The following is a 7,697-nucleotide window of genomic DNA, read 5'->3' on the forward strand; positions in this document are numbered from 1 at the left end:
ATTGGATTAAAGCTTTATAGAAACCAAATATTCCCCTAAAACCCTAGCACATCAGTTTTCACATCTGTAAAGTGAAGATAGAAGCATAAATTGTCTTTCTCCCAGAGGTATAAGTACATACCTCTCTGACATTAATGAAAAATGACAAAAATATGACTTATTAAATGAATATACAAATGGTAATAAACTCGAAAGTGTTAGAATATTTTTGAAATATACACCAGCTAAGCAACCTATTCAGCATGCAGATGTAGACACTGTGACCTAGAGAAGCTACATCCGTATTCCCGACTAGCCCTAGATAGCCAGTTATGGGAAGCATTTTAGACAGAGATGCTCTTTAAAGACTTGTTCCCCAAAGAAAATTCTGTATGAAGAAAAAAGAGCTTGTCGCTGAAAGTCACCTTCCACTGACATCAGCAAAGAAAAGGCCCCTCAGGACAGGCTGGTAGGGATCAAGGTTGGGAATCCTTGAATCACTTGAAAAGTTCAGGCTCCCTAATTTGAGTAGCAAGAATATATTTTCTTAGGACAGATTTCCACTAGAGGACAACTATATTAAACCACCATACCCTTGAGCTTGAAGAACACCATACCCTTAGGCTTGAAGAAGACTATGGATTACATGAAACTGGTTCCATCATTCGTGTTGCTAAATAAGTGTTGAAGAAACATGGAAAATTACCAACTCACCTTTGGAGAAGGCCATCCTGTGTCTTCGAAGGATGGCAGGACTGGGAAAGTCGTGGAATTAAAGAAAATGCAGTTGGAACAGGCAACTTTTTCTAAATTTAGGGATGAAATCTCGAGGGGCCAATTATGTTTTGTTTATTAGATTTCTTTTATTTTCCGTCTCCCTCTATCTGGTCACTTCTACACCTAGCACCCTAACCTACACTTCAAGTTTGCAAATGACAATTTTGTTTTCTTGTCCCTGGAGCATGAGAAGGACCCCTCCAAACTTTTATTTCTCAAGAGAATTACTTGTGCATCTTCTGTGATACCACCTTTGGATGGTGAGAACTTTTATCCCATTTTATGAGCATGCAGATATGATTAAATCTGTACTTCCTCATTCCAATTCATCCATCTCAACATCCCTTTGAGCAATAGCTCCTGGACCAGGCAACTCAGGAGGCCACTGGACTGCTCTGTGGTGCATGACCTGATCTGAGCATGGTCAGGGAGACGTTTTTATACTAGTCCCTAGTGAGATGCTGCTTTTTATTTGGGCTGCCCTCCATGTTTAGAATTCTACCACCACAGCCTGTATCCTTCTTAGAACTTTTGCCTTCCCCTAACTTTAAGGAAGACAGACTTTATTTATTTATTTATTTAATTAAAAAATTTTTAATGTATCAGATATTAAACTGATAAGAACAGATACTTCACTGGATCCTAGCCAAAAGGCTGAGAAGCAATGGAAAGACAGACTTCAGAATTGGTTTGTAACTTAGAAATGTTAGTTCCCAGAATTTTTTTTTTTTTGAGACAGAGACTCTCTCTGTCACCCTAGCTAGAGTGCAATGGCGACATCATAGCTCTCTGCAACCTCAAACTCCTAGGCTCAAGTGATTCTCCTGCCTCAGCCTCACGAGTAGCTGGGACTACAGGCTCGCACCACTATGCCCAGATAATTTTTCTATATTTAATAGAGACCAGGTCTTCGCTCATGCTCAGGCTGGTCTTGAACTCCTGAGTTTAAGCAATCTGCCCACCTCCATCTCCCATAGTGCTGGGATTACAGGTGTGAGCCACCACATCCAGCCTAGTTCTCAGAATCTTTAATATTAATCAAAGCATAACTACCGGTGTGAAAGAAAACTCTAGTGAGGATGTTAAGCTAAGTTAACCCTGTAGATCGGCAATGCGTCTCTCTCCCTTCCCCAAGGTGAAAGTGGAAATTTCTCCGTGTGTGCACTGCATTGTTAAGATGAATGCCGGAGGCTGCTCTCATTCTCTGCTCAGAGACCTGGCAGTCCCCTAGGAAAAATCTTCTTCTCCCTGGCTTGCTCTGGAGCTGGCGGCAATGGCCCATGATCTGAGAACCACTTTCTAAGCACATTAAACAATATGCCTGGATAGAGCTGTCAGCCTGAGCCATAGAGTTGGAGAGAGAAATGCCCCTGAGTCGCGGCACACCTTAAAAAGAAAAGAGAAGTTGAGCATTTTTTCATATGTTTTTTGGCCATTATTCTGTCTTCTTTTGAAAAGTTTCTGTTCATGTCCTTTGCCCACTTTTTGATAGGGTTGTTTGATTTTTTCCAAGAGGGAAGGGGCGAGGAGGGGAGGGCAGGGAAAGACAGGGAAGAGAAGACAAAAAAGTTGCTTTCTAGCTTCCAAAATGTTGCTGACATCTCTCATAAAACTCTTTCCTTATTTACTGTCCTCTTTATTTTGCAGATTTATTATCTCATTTCTTATTCTTTTACCATTATTTATCTGGTTATAGGAGGGAACAGACATAAACTCATTTGTAAAACACACTTCCTCGCCTTCGGATTTTAGGAATAATTTTTCTTCTTGGTGCATAATAGAAAAGATGACATTTATTTTTCCTGTTAGTATAGCTATTTGCCCCATCATTTAATTAGTAGTACTTGTTTTCCTAAATTTATTTGAAATTAGGAATTTATGATATATTAGATTCCCATATACAAAAGTTTCTTTTTGGACTGCATTTTGATTCATTGATGCATTTGTCTTTTGCTACACCAGTCCCACAGTTTTAATTGTACTTACCTTATAATATACTTTGGTATTTAGTAAAGTGGCAGGACTCACTTTATTTCACTTATTTCTCAAAAACACTTCAGTTACTCTTGCTTGGTAGTTTTTCTTTCATATGAAGTTTTAAATCAACCTATCAAGTACCATTTTAAAAAATATCTGCTAGATTTGGATTGTTATTCCCTTAAATTCACATATTCATTTAGAGAAAACTTGACTTTCATAATATTAATGATTTTTAGGCCTTCTTCTATGTCTTTCTTTAAATTATTAGGCTCTTCTCATTAAAGGTCTTGTATGTGTTTTATTAGATTTATTTCTTGGTTCTTTTATGGTTTATGTTGCTATTGTAAATGTTACGTTCTTTATTATTTTTTATAGTTGCGGTTAGGGTATAGAAATGCTACTGATTTTATGTACCTAGCCGCCTTGCTGAGCTCTCATTATTTCCAATAATTTGTTTATTGAATATCTTGGACTTTTTAAGATATATGATCATATCACTCACCTTCTATGGCAGACTTATAGCAATCCATTAATATCTAATTTCCCCTTTTTTCTTCTAAGTATTAATACAGTACATGGCATTTCATAGACTTCTTTACAGCTTAAGTAAGACTACTTGACTGTTTTGACAGCTAACATGTGAAAGATTCTCGACAAGGAAAATATATATTTATTGTCATAAGCTCTATGCTTTAGGGCTCAGTCTCTACTTAGGATTATCTCTACACTATCTGATTTGTATCTGCTGATCTCATCCTATGAGCATATATAGTACTTATTCCAAAAAGCAACAAGAATGTGGCTAGGCAAAATGATTATGGGCCCACTAACTCGTAATAAAATATTAGCTAAGGAAATCCAATAGTCTATTTAAAATATGATGTATCATAATAAAATATAGCTTTTCCCAAGGGATGCAAGGATAGTTTACCATCGGATAATTCAGTAATATAATTATCTGTATTAATAGACTAAGAAAGAAAAATTTGTATGACTATTTTAATAAATGGATTAAAAATATTTGATAAAGTACAATATACCTTTATTTTTAAAATCATTTAAAAAATAGAACCAGAAGGCAACTTAAAGTTGGTAAAGGTTAAATATCCCAAATCTACAGAAAGCACTATACTTAATGGAGAATCTCGAAATGCATTACTTTAGATCAGGAATAAGAAAAGATACCTACACTCACAGCTGAAGTTTGACATGATGGAAGTTCTACTCAGAGCAATCAGGCAAGAGAAAGAAATAAAGGGTACCCAAATCAAGAAAGAGAAGATCAAACCATTGCTTTTTGCTGATGATATAATCTTATATCTATAAAACCCCAAAGACTCCACCAAGAGACTCCTGGAATTGATAAATAAATTTAGCAAACTCTTGGGTTATAAAATCAATTTATACAAATCAGTAGCATTTCTATACACCAATAACAGTTAAGCTGAGAGTCAAATCAAAGACTCAATACCATTCACAATGTCTACAATGAAAATAAAATACGTAGGAATATACTTAATCAAGGAAGTGAAAGACCTCTACAAAGAGAATTATGAAATATTAAGGAAAAAAATCATAGATGACACAAATGGAAAAACATATTATGCTCATGGATCAGTAGAATCAACACTGTTAAAATGTCCATACTACCCAAAATGATTTACAGATGCAATGCAATCCCCATCAAAATACCAATGACATATTTCACAGATCTAGAAAACATAACTGTATGCTCTGTTTAGAACCAGAAAAGAGCCCAAATAGCCAAAGCAATCATAAGCAAAAAGAACAAATCTGGAGACATCACATTACCACATTTCAAACTATACTACGAGGCTATAGTAACCAAGACAGCATGGTATTGGCATGAAAATAGAGACATAGACTAATGTAACAGAACAGAAAACCCAGATATAAAACCATCCTCATACAACCAATTGATCTTTGACAAAGCAGACAAAAATATACACTGGAAAAGAACCTCTATTCAATAAACGGTGCTAGAAAAATTGGATAGCCACATGCGGAAGAATGAAACAGGATCCATATCTACATCACTCACAAAAATTAATTCAAGATGGATAAAAGACTTAAATGTAAGGCATGAAACCATAGGAATTCTAGAATAAAATATTGGAAAAGACTCTTCTAGATATTGACCTAGGCAAAGAATTTATGAAGAAGACCCCAATGACAATCATAGCAACAACAAAAATAAATAAATGGGACTTGATCAAATTAAAAAGTTTCTGCACAACTAAGGAAATAATCAACAGAATATACAGACAATCTACAGAATGGATGAAAATATTCTCAAGCTATACATCCAATAAAAAGCTAATATCCAGAATCTACAAAGAACTCAAGCAAATCAGCAAGGAAAAATCAAGCAATCCCATTAAAAAGAGTGCAAAAGACATGAACAGAAGCTTTTCAAAGACAAATGGTCTTTGAAAGAATATAGACAAATGGCCAATAAACATACGAAAAACATGCTCAACTTCACCAATCATCAGGGAAATGAAAATTAAAACCACAATAAGATATCACCTTACCCTAGTTAGAAGGGCTTTCATTAAAAAGTCCAGAAACAATAGATGCTGGGGTGGATGCAAAGAGAAAGGAATGCTTATATACTGTTGGTGGGACTGCAAATTAGTACAACCTCCATGGAAAACAGTATGGAGATTCCTCAAAGAACTAGAAGCAGACCTACCATTTGATCCAGCAATCCCACTACCAGGTATTTACTCACAGGAAAAAAAAAAAACCATTTTATCAAAAAGCCACCTGCACTCAAATGTTTATTGCAGCACAATTCGCAATTGCAAAGATGCGAATCAACCCAAGTGCCCATCAATTCATGAGTGGATTAACAAAAATGTGGTATATGTATACTATAGACTATTGCTCAACCATGAAGAAGGATGAATTAAGGCATTTTGCAACAATTTGGATGGAACTGGAGACCATTATCCTAAGTGAAGTATCTAAAGAATAGGAAAACAAACACCACATGTACTCTCCATTAAATTGGAACTGACCGATGAGCACACACATACACAGAGAAAGTAAAATTCATGGAAATCAAGCAGGTAGGGGGAAAGAGGGTTTTGGCAAAAATCTACCTAAGTGGTACAATGAACACTATCTGGGTGCTGGGCAAACTTATAACCCTGACTCGAGCATAACAAAATCAATACATGTAACCAAAAATATTTGTACTCCCATAATATTTTGAAATAAATAAATAAAGTAAAACTAGATGTCTTCACAGATAAATTCTACCAAACAGTTAAAGAAGAATTAATACCAATTTGTCCCAAACTCTTTCAAAAAATAGAAAAGGAGGAAACACTATCCAATTATTTTTATGAATTTCTCTGATACTAAACCACACAAAGATGTCAGAAGAAAAAAAAACCTAACAATCAATATTCTTTATGATTATAGACTCAAAAACCCTTAACACAATATTAGCATATCAAATTCAGCAATTCATAAAAAGAATCATGTACCCTGGCCTAGTGAGACTTATCCCAGGAATGTAAGTTTGTCTTACCACGTGGAAATCAATCGATGTAATACAACATATTAATAGAATAAAAGACAAAAACCACATGACGATCTAAAAAGAGGCAGAGAAAGCATTTGACAAAATTCAACACCCTTTTATGATAAAAACACTCGTTGAACCAGGGAACATTCCCAATCTGATAAAGGCCATGTAAAAAACCCACAGCTAACATCATACTTCAGGTTGAAACACTGGATGCTTTCCCACTAAGAACAGGAACAAGACAAGGATGTCCACTCTTACAACTTCCACTCAACATTGTGCTAGAAGTTCTAGCCAAGACATTTAGGCAATAAAAGAAATAAAAGGCATCTATATGGTAAAGGAAGGATTAAACAATTTATATTCACAGATGACAGGATCTTGTATATAGATAATACTAAGGAATACATAAAAAGCTATCAGAACTAATTAGTAAGTTCAATTTTGTTATGGACTGAATATTGTCCCTCCAAATCCATAAGTTGTAGCCCTAACACCCAGTACCTAAGAATGCATTTGGAGATAGACCCTTTAATGAGGTGATTAAGTTAAAATGAGGCTGTTAGGGTGTGCCATAACGCAATCAGAATGGTGTCCTCATATTGGTATCCTCTTACAATCTAAGAGATTAGGACACACAGAAAAATAGCACGCACAGAGGAAAGGCTGTGTGAGGACTCGGAGAAGGCAGTCATTTGCAAGCCAAAGAGAGAGGCCTCAGGAGAAATCAAACTTGCTGATAACTTGATCCTGGACTTCTAGCCTCCAGAAATGTGATAAAATAAATTTCAGATGTTTCAGCCACCCAGTATATGGTATTTTGTTATGATAGCCCTAGAAAACAAATACAAACAGGATTATAAGATACAAGGTCAATATACAAAAATATATTTTGGTACACAAACACAGATGCACACTGATGTTTTAGAGCCATTGCCCAATAGGATGCAAGTGTACAGGTGAGTCCTTAGAATACTTGAAGGAGGACATGAATCTTGCCACAAACCAATTAAACTAGAATCTCTGTGGGTAGAACATGAGCACCAGTATCTTTTAGTGCCCTTGGTGATTCTAACGTGCAGCCTTAGTGCCACAGGGAATGTTAGAGGGAGTGCCCAATTGCAGCTAGCTCTGGAACGAGGCAGTCTGTGTGGTTCTAGGCCTTTCTGAAGGTTCTGGTCCAATAGTATTTGAGCTATAAAGAGATTTAAAACGAATGACACTCTGGGATGGAATAGCAATAAGACTGACTTGACCAGGAAGAGCCAACTGGGCAGGAAGATTCACTTAGAGAGAGTGGGTCAAAGTGAACAATGTCCAGCCATATGAACTAAATAGGCAAAAATAGGGTTGATTTCAAGTCAAGTTAGTTAACCCTAAACTATTTGTCTTTTGTCCTCTG

The sequence above is a fragment of the Propithecus coquereli genome, unplaced genomic scaffold (genome assembly GCF_000956105.1).
Source record: "Propithecus coquereli isolate 6110/MARCELLA unplaced genomic scaffold, Pcoq_1.0 Scaffold334, whole genome shotgun sequence".
Lineage (NCBI taxonomy): Eukaryota > Metazoa > Chordata > Mammalia > Primates > Indriidae > Propithecus > Propithecus coquereli.